Genomic DNA, 14,577 nt, shown 5'->3' with positions numbered 1-14,577 from the left:
CACTCCTTGGCATATACCCAAAGAACTTGTCCTGTTGCAGAGACACTTGTACATCCATGTTTGTTGCTGCTCTTTTCACAATAGCTAAGAGATGGAAGCAACCTAAGTGTCCCTCAATTGATGAGTTGATAATGAAAATGTGGTTCATATATACGATGGAGTTTTACTCAGCAGTAAAGAAAGATGAAATCATGAAATTTACAGGTTAATGGATGGAACTAGAAACTGTTATAGTAAGTGAGTTAACACAATCTCGGGAAAAAAATCGACATATGTTCTCCCTCATATGTGGATCCTAGGATCAGACTCTGATAAATAAGTATGCAAACAGACATAACTGCAGGAACCAGGACAAGGGTAAGGAAACAGTGAGGTAAAGGAAAAGAAATAACCTGAAGGAGAAGAATAGTAGGCAACAGACCTTAAGAAGGGAGATGAAAGTAGATTTTTAAGAATCTCTCCAATGCCCTAATTATACTAGATAATAATTAACACTGCATCTATTATAGTCAGGTCCCCAGGCCCTAGGCTAACATTCTCAGGAGTGGGAAGAAGAACCTTTTGTAGTCCAGCAGGGAAGGGTGGGTGTGGACACCAGAGCAGAGCCCCGCAGAGCCCATGACCAGCTGTCAACCAGGAACATGGACAGTACTACAGTCTCAGAGTCTAAGGCTCTGTCCCCACTGCTCACTCCGAGTCTAGGGACAGCCTGCAGGAAGCCCAGCCTGGTGCTCCCTGACAACACATTCCCTGGGATTGAGCTTTCTGGTGCCCTGCTGCCTTCTGTTGCCGCTGTATGATAGTTGACCTTTTGTTCTGGGTAGGTGGCTGCAGGTTCTTCTTGGCAGATCCCCAGTTTACAAGATGTGGAAACTCAACCCCTAGGCCATTTCCCATGAGCTTTGCCCCTGTGGAAGCAAGTGCTCTTCACTTTCTGTGCCGTGGCTGCTCTAGAGCTTGCAGCCACCATGGTCAGGAGCTGCCCCTCTCTGTGGAGACCCCAGCCCCACACCTTCCTTCCTTGGAGACCTCCACTGAAGCTCTCCACATTTGACATGATGCCTTCATTGGAAAACCTCCAGAGTCTGTAGAGACAGAGCACAAACACTGGGCAGCTTACACTTAGATGTTTATTGTCCCACAGCTGACATCTGAAATCAAGGTGTGGGCAGAGCAGTTTCTTTGAGTCTGGGAAGTGTGGGCCTGTCTCCTCCTCTTTCCAGCTGTTGATGGTTCACTGGCCATCTGTGCTGTTCCTGGGCTTGTAGACATGTCATCCCAATCCTGGCTCTTACATCCCTATATATATGTGTGTCTATTTCCAGTGCTCTCTGGTCTAAGGACACCAGTCATATTGGGGCAGAGTCTTTGCTAAACTCATTACACCTGTAACCCACATCCCAAATCAGGTCACATTGTAAGGTACAGGGTTAAGATTCCACTCGCAAGATAGCTCCTTCCGTGACTGCTATCTGCTTCATCCCTACCATCGCACCGGGGAGTCAGTATTTGGTCTTTGTTTTTATTGAAACGGTCTCGTGTGGTCTGGGCTGGCCTTGAACTTGCTGTATAGCTGAGGACGATCTTGAGCTCCTGTTCCTCCTGCCTCCACCTGCTGGACTGCAGAGGTCATGGGACTGTGTCACCATACCAGACTACAGAGAGTCACTGTAAAGTAACACTGTGTCACTTAAAGCCAAAGTGATTTCTCCTCTGGTAACTCAGTCTTCCAGCCCCTCTGCTGTGCATGTGTCTGAGAGTTCCCTGTGAGTTTTCGAGTCTGGGAGTCTGCTCCCCACCCCGCCCCCACAACTTAAACTCCTGTTCCTCAGCCTCTGTGGCTCCTCCTACTTGGGTTCCAGGACTTTCTGCTAGCTGTCATCTTCTCATCTTGCTCTTGAGACCTGGTGCCCTAATTCTGCTTCTCAAGGGCACATCTGTTGAATCAGAGAGGTAAGGGAAGCAAGGCCATGACCCTGCTGGCAGAGTATACAAGTCACCTTGACTTCTTCGGGTCTGAGTCCTTGCTGATGTGGCTGTGGCCACATCTTCATCACATGTACTGTTTACTGTACATCTGTATCACATGTACTGTGCATCCACCTCCACCTAGGCCCTGCATACTTGTGCCGTTGGTCATGAGGGGGCACAGAACCACCTTAGCATACATATTATAGTTTGTCAGTCTAGGGCAGACCCTCATTTCCAATCATTGCCTTTCATGTTGTTCTTGACCAGTTCTGAACTGACTTAGAACTATCACCGCTTTGGAATTTCTCCAGTTACTAATAGTTGTCCCAACTCTTAAAGTCAGAAGTGGGGAAAGAAAAGCAAATTATAGAAGGAGTTCATTTGACTGGGATGTAGGATGCTTGGTACTATGGTACAGACCAATCATCCAACCCTTGAAAGTTGGTCTAAATGGTCCTTTGGGACCTATTGGGCAGTGACACTTGGATTGCACCATAGACCTTGCTTATGTCGGAACCATAATATGTGTAGTTAATCTCCAAGGACAGGACTTTGTCTGCCTGTTGCTGCCTCCTCCCTCCATGCCCCTCTCATTGCTTGGGACAGAGCAGGAAATAGCAAACACCAATTTCATGGAGGAATGAGTTTTTTTTGCCTCTCTTTGAAGGAAGGGGATAACTTATACTAATCTATTTCTTATGAAGGATAGTAAGTTCTTTTATCCTGTACCTGTGGCTGTCCTCTCACCAAGAGAAGGTGCCTTGCCAAGGATACACGGCTCATGCGTTTCTGGGAGATGCCTCAGATCTTGAGTTGGGTTGTATCTAGGCAGTGGAGTCCTCAAATGATCACTATCAGTAGAGAAGTGACGCTGGAAAGTGCAGGCTTCTCACAGTCACTGTCAGGAGAGGAATGACACTGGACAGCTGGGAAGCTCTGTCGGGAAATGCTGTTCAGCCAGGGTGCCTGTGCTCCAAGCCACCATTAGACTGATGGCTGTACTGGTGTGAAGATCCTCACAGGCTGTACTATGTTAGGGAGTCAGTTATGATAGTCTGTCTCTACACACCTGTAGAACTTTACAGTTTTTCAGATGAGAAATCCAACATCCAGAAAGGCCAACTCTTATGTCTGTACTAAGTGGTGGCCAGGTATCAACTGGCATTAGACATGGACCCCAGCCCCAGATTCCTGGTGCAGGATGAGAGAATGCTACCCTGTGCTGTGCCTGGCAGGGGTGTCAGTGTTGAGAGATGCCTGAGAAGGGAGGTCATTGCAGGCCACAGTGGTGACAGTAGGAATCTGGCAGTGGGAGAGATGGAAGCAGCTTGTGAGTTCTCTCTCAATCTGCGCAAGGACACCAGAGACTGGCCTGGGGCTTTACAGTGTGCACAACCCATCCATGAGACTGGCCAGGTGTCCTGCAGTATGTGTGTACAGCCTGTCCATGAGGCTTTCTCAATGCCATACACTATGCACAGCTTGTTTAAGACCGGTCTGGTGATCTACAGTGTGGACAGCTCATCCATGAGATTGGCCTGGTACCCTACAGTGTAGACAGCTCATCCATGAGACTGGCCTGGTACCCTACAGTGTGGACAACCCATCCATGACACTGGCCTGGTACCCTACAGTGTGGAAAGCTCATCCATGAGCATTCTCTTGCTAGATCCTCTACCTGTGGGTGAAACTGGAGGACAGACTATTCTCTGTTAAGGTTTGCAAACCAGGATGTGCTGATTCAGTGGCTGAGGGAAGGACAAGGGTTCCCAAATGATGCTGCACTGCACTGGAAAAATCCAGAATGGTAGTCATTTCTGAAGAAGTCCTGTAACTGCAACTTTAGATGGTGGCATCACTGTCATACACACAAAGGCCACCAAGGTGTTGACAATTGGTATAACTACTGCTGCTCCTGAGGGACAGGCCCTCAGAGCCTGCTCAGGAGCTGTTGTGGAAGGAATCTCAACCTGCTTGAGGCACAAGGAAAGACTGATCTAGAACCATCTGTGGAAAGGCATTTTAAAATGCATCGGTAATGAAAACTGGAAGACCCCCCCCATCCATATTGGCATAAATAACACTTTTCATGAAGGAAGGTCTCAAACTCTAGAAGGAATTTCATGGCAGTTGAGTTCAACTTTCTTCTCTAAACTGCCCAGTTTGGTCCATCTCATTCATGGAGATTGGATGAGATGCAGGCTACCAAAGTGTCTCATCCAAGACCCCAAATTGTGCTTTTCCTTTAGCAGGAGGGAAGTTCTTCCATTGGAAGGTGAAGCAAGGGGGTCGATTTTATGACTGGCAAAGTCTCCTCCTTGGCATCATTTTGTGAAATGATGAGGTTGAGCTGGGACAGCCCAGGAGTTCTGAAGCCTTTCTGTGCTGCTGCAGAAAACTCATTAAGTGGAATGTTTCCCATGGCACGTGCCCTATCCAGAAGCACTCATTTGGCAGAATAGTAATTACACTGAACAGGAAAAATTGGTTTCAGTTTAATGATAAGCAGAGTTGGAGAATACAATGAGAGCAGATGGGTTTCATCTGCAGAGTGCTACTGAGCTGGCACTGTCTGGAGCCTGGGGAATTATAAAGGGCGGAGGCATGTGGGTGGCATGTGGGTGACATGTGGGTGACCCTCCCCTTTTCTTTCTAGGGCAAATCACTTCCTTCACTTGGCGACATGGAATTTATGAGAAACAAATTCAGTTCAGCAGCTTTGGAGAATGTCAGCAGCTCCTGGGGACAGCATGTGGTCACTAGATCTTGCCTAGCTTCAGAACTAAGTCCCAGAATTGTACAGACTACCAGTATAGGGACTGCTGGTCCCTTATAAAGCTTCTAGACCTCTGCAAGGCACAGTGCATCCAGCAACTTCTTGAGTCCCCAGCACCCTCCGGAATCTCCAGCATTCCCCTGAGCCCTCAGTGCCCTTCTAAGCCCTCAGTGCCCTACTGAGCCTTCAGCACCCTTGTGAACCCTAAGCACCCTCCTGAGCCCCCAGCATCCTTCTGTGCCTCAGTACTCTTGTGAGGTTCTAATACTCTTGTGAATCCTAGCGTCTTTGTAAACCTCAGTAACTGTGTGATGTGCCTAGGCTCTTGTGAGTCCTCCTCCCCATCATGTACCACCAGATCTAGCCTGTGAGGAAGCCCATGGTAGGCTTGGCACCCTGATTCAGCCCTAGCACCTCTTTACTTATTTATAGACTAATTCTGTTCTTGGCATGGAAAAGCCATTCAGCTGTCATGGCTGAGCTCTGTTGCAATAGCTGAGATAACTCTAGATTCATAAAACAAAGAGCTGCCATTTTGGCCCTCAAGTAGTATCAGGGTGCTGGGTACTTCTTTTAAATGCATTGTCCTTCCTGTTAAAAGTCAAAACAGTCCGGAGGTAGGGAAGGGTTCCAGCTTCATAAAGTTCCCATGGACAGGGAAGGCACCTGTGTACCACCAGCCAGCTTCCCCCAACATTGCTCTCTGAAATGGCTGGGAATTGGCACAAAGGAGTTCCTTCACAGCTTCCTCAGGACCCAAGCATTCTGCAGCCAGATGATATTTTAATGAGCTCCAGGCTCTGCTGGAGGAAGACATGCCCCTTTCCTCGTGTGTGCTTCGTCCCTCTCCAGTTGCTATACCCTAGTGCTCCATGTTCCTTTCCTGGCTCACCTGTCCTGCTAACAGGGCTACATGTCTACCCCTCTGTTCACCTTAATCCACCCTTTTTCAAAGGTGAAATGTGAGTCTTGCCTTTTCAGCTTCTGAGAAAGCTGGCCAAGCTTTCACTGTTACTTTCTTAATTCCTGCTTTGCTAGGCTGACCCAGGTGGCAGCACGTGGCCTGTCATTCTTACCTTTTGGCAATTTTTCTGTTCCTACGTGTGGTAGATACACAGTAGGCCCAGCCTCTGGGGGCTCTTCTCCTTGGTCACCTATAGAGCTGTGCAGGTGGCACCTGTGCAGAACAGGCTGTGGGCTGTGGTGCAAATGTTCATTGTGGAAAAGTGAATGTTGATGGCAGACACTCAGAGATGGGCTGTGTTGGTAGATCCAGGACTTCTCCTTCAATGTAGATTTTAGGAAGGGTGAAGCCTAAAGCATTTGCTATCTTCATTGTTTCCTGACTCCTTCCTGGCAGGCAAGATTTTGGGTCCAAATGAGGGATAAATGGTGGCAACTGATTTGAAATGATCACATGCCCTTATTCCTCCCCCGCCCCACTCAATCTCTGTTATCCCCTTTAACTGATTGATGTATCTGGCTCTAATTATGGAGTAGACACCACAGCAAGTAGGATAAACCCTGCCCCTGCCCTCATGAACTCTACGTTCTAAGATGGAAGGAGCAGATATTTAATTACAGTGGGAGAGGGGGTGCTTAGGGAGCCAAGGAAGCACATTTCCAGGGCACATTGTTAGTCAGAGGAAGTCATGCTTCACCTGGCACCTGAGAAATGAATGGTTTGTAGTTGAGCCAGAGGGGGAAGGAAGATATTCATGCAGTGGCACATTAGAGCCTGGATGTGAGCAGAATGTGAGTTTAAGGGATGGAATGGAGGCTTGTCTTAATATAGTATGTGCCGAATCTGTAGTCACCGTTCAGTAGGCTGGCCTTGGCCTCTATCTTAGAATCAGAGGGAATTTATGGAGGATGTGCATGCTTATGAGCAGTGAAGATCCTTTTGCCTTTTGTAAAGACTTTTCTGGTTGCTGGATTGAAAAGGTCTGTGATAGCAAGGTCAGCTGTTAGGTGGCCCAGGCTTGGTGGGGGTAGAGGCAGAGAGAATGGGACTAGGTTAAGAAATGCTCAGAAGAGGGGCTGGAGAGATGGCTCAGTAGTTAAGAGCACTTACTGCTCTTGCAAAAGACCCAGGTTTGGTCCCCGGTGCCCACATGGTGGCTAACAACCATCCTAACTCCATGTATTCTGGAATGTTTCATGCACGGCTATCCTGTTTAGTGAGAGATGCTGGAAAGCTGGTGCTCTACACAGAGAGTAGTGTTGATTCCTGTTCCATTCCCTCCAAAGCTGCAGAGGGTTGTCTAGCCTTGTGAACCTGTACCCCCAAATGAGGCAGGTGAACCCACTGGTTAGCCCTCAACCCATGGGGACAGGATTTAGGGACAACCATCCCCCTCATTGCAAGTTAGGAGCAGGCTGACTGACCAATGTTGCACATCTCTTCCGTCTTGTCAGTCTATAAAATAAGGTTTAGCTTCAGCAGATTGTGGCTGCCTCAAAATTAGAATGCAAAGCTCACGGGCATCCTGAGATAACCACAGACTTGGTGACTTGGAGGACTGTGTGATTTTGAATAATTCACAGGTCTTCTGAGTTGTTCTGCCTGTGATTATTACAGGAGCAGGGTAAGAAACAAAGCAGTTAGGAAAGGTGTTGGGACAAAGTGGTGGTGGTCAGGGGGAGATCCCAGGCTGAGGTTTCCAGGAATCATTTCCCAGCAGTCACACGGGACATACGACAGGTTGTATGAAATACATGACACTTTGTCCATTGAGAAGCTCACCAGGCTCCTTGGCCGGTGGTGTTTGGGGAAAGCTGTTCATGTAGACGTGTACCTGACCTGTATCAAAGTTCACACTGCTCAAAGGAAAGCAGTTGTTTAGCACAAACCCTGAGCTTTGTACAGTTGAGGCTTCAGGAGCCACTCCTGGTATCCAGGGGCATGCTAATGTCATCATTAGGAACTGTTTCCCAGGCACATTCCCTGATGGCAATCAAAGAATCACCTTGTAGCCAAGGCTATCCAAGGTCAGGCAGTTTCAAGCCCTGCCAAGGTAACTATAGTGAAGAACTAACATGACAGATGACATTCTAAAAACTCAGTCATTTTGATGAGCTAAAGTGCTGGGACAAAGCCAAGAAGATGCACTGTAATAGGCTGTAAATGAAGTCTTTTAACTCTACAAAGATGACACAAGCTCAAGATGACTGGTAAATAGGAATTAATGTGAAATGCATGAAGATTTGATCATTCTGTTCAAGTGTGATGTGGTAGGTACATGAGCTGCACTGTTGGGTGTTCTGTGCAGGCCTTCTTGTCCAGGTCAAGCTGAGGGAGGGCTCCCTGCTGCCTGCACTGTGAAGGCCATGTTTGAGGTCAGGGACCCAGTTTGGGGCACTGCATTTAACTCCTGTGGATGAACAAGGTGTTAAGGACAGTGGAACCCATGTATTGTGTGAGAATGAGTGCTCATCGAAAAAAAAAGCGTGTGATGGAATGATCTGTCTTCCCATGGTTGGACACTGCCACAGGAAAGGGGGGGTCATCTTATCTGTGCTGCTCCTGAGAATAAAACTGGGCCCCAAAGTGGTGATTGCCCCCCAAAACCAAAATAAGTGAAGGCAGAATTTGCAAGGGTCAGCCAAGGAGCATCACAGCAGCTGCCAAACAAAGGGACTTTTTACTGGGCTGACCTGTGAGCTCTTTTCTAGTCTTCAAGGCCGTGGATCACCAGAAAGAGGGTGTGCGTGGAAGGGGATGTGGGCCAAAGCCAGTGCTAGGCAAGCTGTTGAATGGAAGCTGAGGTGTATGAATCTGGAAGGAGGCCCTCAGAGTCTGTTTCGGGAGTGTCCTGATTAGCCTTAATTATCAGATTGACACAGCTTAGAGTCATCCAGCCTCAGAATGGCCTGTGAGCGTGTCTGTGTGGGATTTTCTTGATTATTAATTGATGTGGTAGGGCCCAGCCCACTGTGAGTGAACCATTCCTTCGACAAGTGGCCTTGGTTTAGATGAGGAAGCCAGAGAGCAGCAAGCAGCATTTTTCCATGTTTTTGCTTCAGTGTCCTGCTTAAGTTCCTGCTCTGACTGCCCTCAAGGATGGACTGTGACCTGGAAGCATAAGCCAAATAAGTCCTTCCCTCCCCTAGGTTGCTTTCGATCAGAGTGCTTTATCACGACCTCAGAAAGGACATTGAAGCAGGGAATTTGACTTTTATGGCAGACTGGAGCGTCATAGGAGAGTTTTCATCAAGGGCAGGATGTGTTTTCATTGTGCATGAGGCAGTAGGCTAGAGACTTGCTGGAAGTGGTGAGGCAACCAGGACTGAGGGGAGAGACCCAGAAGCGTTTGGAGATGGGACCAACATGGGCATGGACCTCAAGAGGCAGTGGACAGCAAAGTTAGCGCTGGCTACTGAGTATTCTGCTGTGTGATGATCTGTTGGCCAGGAAGCTGGTCTGAACACATGGAACTCATGGAAAGGCCTGGGATGTGTTCAGGGTCATTAGGGACCAGAATCATGATCTAAAGAGACAACATGGGCAGTGTTTCACGTGTGTAGGGAGCAAAGGTGAACACTTGGGAGACATCAGTGGGTGTCTCTGTGGTGTGTGGTTGGAGTCCAGGAGGAAAGTCTGGGAAGGAGACAGAGTGGCTGGATACTGAGAAGCAGAGCCAGGGCTGATGGAGTCATGGCGAACAATGGCACATAGAAGCGGAGCATGAGAGCTGGCCCATGCCCACCGGAGGCCACGGGAGCAGGTGATAGGGGAGTGGAGGGGAGAAATGAGAACTGGCCCATGCCCAGTGGAGGCTGTGGGAACAGGTGATGATAGGGGAGTGGAGGGGAGAAACTGATGCTACAGATGTTTTCTAGTGCATGGTGCTGTGATTTAAAATTAGGACCACTGGGAGGGAGACACCAACATGGGCCAGTTCCCCCCGTGCAGGCAAGAATGCCCACTTTCTCCATCTGAGGAGATGTCCCCCTTGCCATAGTGTGTTTTGCTTACTGTCGTCATCGTTCCTGACCTTTGTTATCACACTTTTAAGTATTCATTGAAAGTTGCTTAGACAAAAAACAGTACTGTAGAGCTAAGAATATGAATCACCTCTCTCTCTCTCCCCCTCTTTTAGACAGTCTCAAGTGCTCCAGGATGGCCTCTTACTCTATATGTAGCCAAGGATGACCTGAACTTCTAATCCTCCTGCCTGTACCTTCTGAGCACATAAACTATGCTTAGTTTATGTAGTGCTGGACATTGAACCTAGGACCTGGTACATGCTAGGTAAACAGGCTAGAAATTGAGCTACATCTTTGTGCTGGTTAGTTTTTATCAATTTGACACAAACTAGAGTCACCTGGGAAGAAAGAACCTCAATTGAAGAATTTCCTCCATCAAATTGGCCTGTGTGCATGTCTGCGAGGTGTTTTCTTAATTGCTAATTGATGTAGGAGGGCCCATCCCACTGTGAATGGTGCCAACCCTAGACAGGTGGGCCTGGGTTGTATAAGAAAGGAAACTGAGCAAGCCAGGGGGAGCCAGCCAGTAAGCAGTATCCTCCCTGGTCCTTGCTTCAGTTCCTGCTTGAGTTCCTGCCCTGACTTCCCACAGTGATGAATTGTGACATGGAAATGTAAGCAAAATATACCCCTTTTCTCCCCAAGTTGGCTTTGGTGGGTGTTTTATCATAACAGTAGAAAGCAAATTAGAATAAAAGTTGGTACTAGAAATATGGGGTTGTTGTGAGGATGATAAGGTGGACAAGGAGATGGATACAATATCCCTTTATTTAGTACTGGTCACACAACACACATCATGTCCACTATTCAATAACCTACTCCTGTTGTAAGCCTATCTGAGTCCGAGGTTGGTCATCCTCCTCTCCAGGTGCTGTCTGAGTCCAGGTCCGGAAAGGTATACAGGAATGCAGGGGGAGACTCTCGAGCCGGAGGGCTGATCTGGCAGCCTTGACCAGGTGTCTGTCTTGGGAGCTATGAAGGTCAAGCAGAGTCCGTTCGGTTCTTGCTCTTCTTCTTCTGTGGTCTGGTGTCACCACACAGCTGTGTCTTCTGGTTGATAAGGCCACAGCTGACTTGTGATTTCCATGGCATATTTTATCTCACCAGCAGCCATGGGGTGTGGTGGGTTTTTCTAAGCTTGCTATTCTAGGTTGTATTTCATAATAACTTTTTAGTTTTAATACATGAATTGTAGGGATTATGTTATATATTTTATTCCATTCACATGCATATAACATTTGCACTCCTATGACAGACCTGATCATGTTTGGGGGAGGATTAGGGAAGTGTTTGGAGTTTTGGGAGGGAAAAGCCATTGAGTTTTCAGAGCTTAGTAAGTGATTCTGTGGGAGCTTGGATGATAATGCTGACAGAAATGCAGGTGACGGAAGCATGGCTTGTGAAGTTTCAGAGGAAGTTTGAGTGTTCCTCAAAGACTGTCTGAGCTGTCAATGCTGACAGAAATGCAGGTGACGGAAGCATGGCTTGTGAAGTTTCAGAGGGAAGTTTGAGTGTTCCTCAAAGACTGTCTGAGCTGTCCATGTGGTATTTTGAATTGAGAATCTGTGGTTTCTGGTCAGCTGGGGCTGAAGAATCAGCTGTGATGAACAAGAGACCAGCATCGAGGTGAAATCTTCTGGGAAGAATTTCCACAGGGTCAACACACAGAGGCTGTGGTTCAGCAGGGGATGGGGTAGAGGGAAGATGCATCTTAAGCTGCTAACTGAACTTGATAATGTGTAAGAAGTTTTCCAAGTTGTACTGGTTTTGGTGACATGAAAGCTGCAGAACTGAAGGGTCAGAGAGAGAAGTGAGGCACCTTGAGAGACCAGGAGAGGCAATTGGTGGAGGTCGGCCTCACCAACCTTCAGTGGAAACCCCAGAATATTAGAGCTGCCAGAATTGTGAGAGAACCATAAAGGCCAGCAGCAGGTGGGTGTGGACCTGGCCTGAACACACAGATGGCAGAGCCAGAGAAGTGGAGCTGCCCTTTGACCCCAGAAGATCGTGAGTGGGTCTCAGATATTGAATACTAAGCCACACTGCTGGACTTTGGTTTTGCTTGAGTGTGCCTGGTTCTTCCCTTTAAAAAAATAATTTATTGAGAATTTCATACATGCATATACGGTGTTTTGATCAAATCCATGCTCACTCCCTCCCCTCCAAATCCTCCCATATCGCCCCATCACTTTTTTCTGATAACGTCATGTACTGTTTATTCATCTTTGATTGATTTATTTTTTTTATGGAGCTTTCGGCTACTTTAACATTCCCCCCTCTGAAGAGGTAACCCTAAAATCTTATAACGATTAGATAAGCGCTCCCAAATACTTTCAACATTTTTGGCCCATTAAACAGAGTATGTTGCTAAGAGGCCCAAGGACATTGTGAATTTTAGCCAAGAAACTGGCTACTTTTCTTTGGGGTTTTTTGTTTTTTTGTTTTTTTGGTCTTTTTGAGACAGGGTCTCCCTGTAGCCCCAGCTGTCCTGAAACTCCCTATGTAGACCAGGCTGGCCTTGAACTCACAGAGATCCGCCTGCCTCTGCCTCCCGAGTGCTGGGATTAAAGGTGTGTGCCACCATGCCTGGCGCTATCTCCTATTCTTATCACACCATTCTCTGAAGAGGTTACCCAAATTGCCAATAGGGAATCAGGACACAGACCGTTCTGGCTTCTTCCATGCTGAACAGGGATGCAGGGTGAGGCAATTGGGGTATCCCTTCAGTGGGTCAATCTAAAAGATTCCCAAATTGCATAACTCTTATCTGTAGGAGGGAAAGAAAGTCCTTGACTGGTGAATAGGAGATGGGAAGGATCTTGGTCTCCAATACTGTAGTGCCCACCTGTAGCTAAGGGAGACAACCAGCTATTGTTTTAAAATGATGGATAAATTTGTTTTCTCCCCCTATCTAGAAGCCCTTGAGAGGGAACTGACACTGATCCTAACCACTCCAACAGCTATCGAAGTCCCTGAAAGCAAATCCTGAATCCATCACTCTAGAGTCCAGTCTTGGCAGACAAAAGGAAAATGAGGAGGAACCCAATAGAGGGATGCTTTTGGAAGCCCTTGTCAAGAAATTCCAATGGACTCTCATATGAACATTTGAAAATTGCCCTGTTCTGACTTTTTCACAGTTTCCTGTCTAGAACTTGTAATGGTTATTTACTTTTGAAATAAGCAAGTATTTAACTTTTTTGTTTTTTTTTGTTTGTTCAATAAGTTTATTGTCTTTATGAAAAAAAATCTTCATAGAAAATTGCTTTAGGTCTCAGCAGCCCGTGCCTGAGCTCTGAGGAAGCTTGCCTTCTTTTGAGCTACCCGATCTTTCTTCTGGGCAAGGGACATTTTGGGACAGTTCCACCTCTTCTTAACTTCTCTCTTAGGCTTCTTCTCGTAGACTGGGTTCTCTCATATAGCAGCATGGGCTTTCTTCTGCCTCTCCTCCATCATGTCTGGGGTTACGTTGTCCTCTCCTCCATCATGTCTGGGGTTACGTTGTCCTCTCCTCCATCATGTCTGGGGTTACGTTGTTCTCTCCTCCATCATGTCTGGGGTTACGTTGTTCATTATGTACTGAGAGAACTGTTTCTTGTATGCAGCTTCATCTTCATCAGGTATCGCATGTAGTCTGCCACGTTCTTACCCATGATGTGCTTCTGATGGACTTCTGCATTGAACTGCTTGCTTTCAGAATCACAACCAGGGAATCATTTGGTGCCGTGAGGGATAGACAAGCCTCCATTCACAACTCCCTTCAGGGCCCCAAAAACTTTATTGCTAGTGTAGTGCAGGCAAGACCTGCATCCAGATAGCAAGTGAAGGCACCAGGCTAACCTTCAATGATTTCCACATTGTATTCATCTCTGGTCACCTCCATTTAGCCTTCATAGATCTTGTCCATGCCAAGCCTATTGAGAAGCCTGCGGGCCAGCAGCAGGCCAGTGCAATAGGCTGCAGCATAATTTGTCAAGCCAGCTTTCACACCATATTTTGATAATTCACATGCATATGCTGCGCAGACTATATCCCCTTCTATATGAGCATAAGCAAACTGACAGATGTCTCAGTTACACGAACTATCATCCTGTATTTGGGTTTGTTGTACTTATTTTTGTCTTGGTCACCAATAGTTAATGAGCATAGTAGTCAGTTTTACCCTCTTGTCATCTTCATACACTTGGTATCTCTTAAAGTAGGCCTTATTCCTGACAACTTTCACAAACCCCATGCTGCAGAACAGAGATCCGCAGCTGCAGCTCCACACAGACCTGCAGGCCCCGCAGCACTACAGGGAGTGGGGGGAGTATTTAACTTATTTTTTATCTTACAGGAACCCACAGTTAAGAGACTTGGAATTAAAACATATTTTATTTATTTTTATTTTATGTGTATGAGTGTACTGCCTGCATATGTGTAAGTGTACCCATGTCATGCAACACTGCCAGGGTCAGAAGAGGGCGTCAGATCCCCTGGAACTGGAGCTACAGATGGTAGTTAGCTGCCACATAGGTGCTGGGAATTGAATCCAGGTCCTCTTGCAAGAGCAGTCAGTGCTCTTAACAACTGAGACATCCCTCCAGCCCCTGAGACTTGGAATTTTTAAAGAGAACTTGAGCTTTAAAATTATTGGAATATTTTAAAGACTGTGGGACTTTTTTTTCAAATCTTCTTTTTTATTTATTATTTTTATTTTATGTATATGAGTGTATTACCTGCATGTATGTAAGCGCACCGTGTTGTGCAATGCCTGAGGAGGTCAAAAGAGGGCATCAGATCCCCTGGAAGTGGAGTTATGAACAGTTGTTAGTTGCCATGTAGGTGCTGGAAACTGAACCTGG

At 46.9% G+C, this 14,577-nt stretch overlaps 1 pseudogene; it reads right to left on the bottom strand.

The window, feature by feature from the left end:
• Positions 1-12,945: 12,945 nt before the first annotated feature.
• On the bottom strand, positions 12,946-13,967 carry LOC103734165 (annotated as a pseudogene).
• Positions 13,968-14,577: the final 610 nt, after the last annotated feature.

Source organism: Nannospalax galili, unplaced genomic scaffold (genome assembly GCF_000622305.1).
Source record: "Nannospalax galili isolate Female #2095 unplaced genomic scaffold, S.galili_v1.0 scaffold516, whole genome shotgun sequence".
Taxonomy (NCBI): Eukaryota; Metazoa; Chordata; class Mammalia; order Rodentia; family Spalacidae; genus Nannospalax; species Nannospalax galili.
Note: the sequence above shows the minus strand (reverse complement) of the source record. Positions and strands in the feature narration are given on the sequence as shown.